This window comes from Lagopus leucura, unplaced genomic scaffold (assembly GCF_019238085.1).
Source record: "Lagopus leucura isolate 7727_CA_CO unplaced genomic scaffold, USGS_WTPT01 Super-Scaffold_100002, whole genome shotgun sequence".
Lineage (NCBI taxonomy): Eukaryota > Metazoa > Chordata > Aves > Galliformes > Phasianidae > Lagopus > Lagopus leucura.
This window is the reverse complement of record NW_024962263.1, coordinates 85,813,055-85,814,403: the sequence shown is the minus strand read 5'-3', so window position 1 is coordinate 85,814,403 and position 1,349 is coordinate 85,813,055.

Here is a 1,349-nt window from a genome sequence, read left to right as displayed (position 1 = left end):
AAGAAAAGAAAAGAAAAGAAAAGAAAAGAAAAGAAAAGAAAAGAAAAAAAATCCAGGTAGATATCGCAATAACAGACAATTCATCAGGAACTCCAACCAAACCATCATGTTTTCAGGCAGACTATGCTCTCCACATGCTCTTTCTCTCCATGGTCCTCCTGCAGAGATTATTCTACCTATCAATCACATTCATGGACAAGATGGATGGATGGTCTTCTCAGAGGCCTGGGAGTATCCTTATCTTTATCACTGAGACATTGCAAGAGGCTTCTGCTTTTCTGCTTTTTTTTTTTTTTTTTTTTTTGGTGAAAGAATATTGTGAATCATGGTTATTTACAACAGCTGTGAGAAAATATTAGTATTACTCTCTCCATTTTTCCTTTCTGAAATATAAAACAGTAATTGTTGTTTCAGTCAGGTGGGTTTGTGATTGAGAAGCCACAAAGCAGAACTGGAGAAAAAAAAAAACAAAAAACAAAGCAAAGCAAACCAACCAGCCAAGCAAAGACAACAGCAAACTTTTTTTTTCTTTTTCGTTTGATAGTCCAATATGGAAAATGACACAAATACCCCAATGCTACTTTTCTTTGCTTTCCTGAGCGTCTTGGAAGAAGGTATTCAGGGTGGCACTGAATGTCAGTGAGAGAGAAAAAGTTTCCAAGGAAAAAGGAATGCAAGGATTATTTATTTATTTATTTGTTTGTTTATTTATTTATTTATTTTCCCCAGGAAGAAGAGGACAATCTTGTCAGTAAGACATAGGAAAAGACAGGAATCGTAGAGGCTGATAGTACTGGACAAATGTGGGCAAATGGCTAGTGTGAACAGAGGTAAATAATAAAAATAGAAAAGCAAGACTCCATCTGCAACAAGAAATATGGCATTTGAAAAATGAATTCTGCAGATACATGGCAGAGATATGTGATCACCTACTGCTGAGGTTTCTGTTCTTAGTTCTTCCTGTGGTCTTGTGGTCTGGTCTTTATTTTTCTTCTTTTTTTTTTTTCCTTTAGGTTTTTCGTCAAGGTACTTTATCCTCATATTGTTGTATAATCATCGGAGTTATCTGAGGAAGTGGGATATGACCAGGAACACATAATAGTACACCTGTAGTGATGGAAGGGGAAAAAAGTGCCTCTTCAGTGACTTGCAGAGATTTTGAACTCCTTGAGCTTCTCTTTTCTTTGGATTTAGAATCAGTGAATCATTCAGAGTTCAAGGGATCTCACGAGGTCTCCAATCCAACTGCCTACTTAAAGCAGGACCAATTCGGAACTCTGACCATGTTGCTGAAGGCAATCTCCATTTCAGTCTTGAAAACCTTCAAGAGTGGAGACCCCATCCTCTCT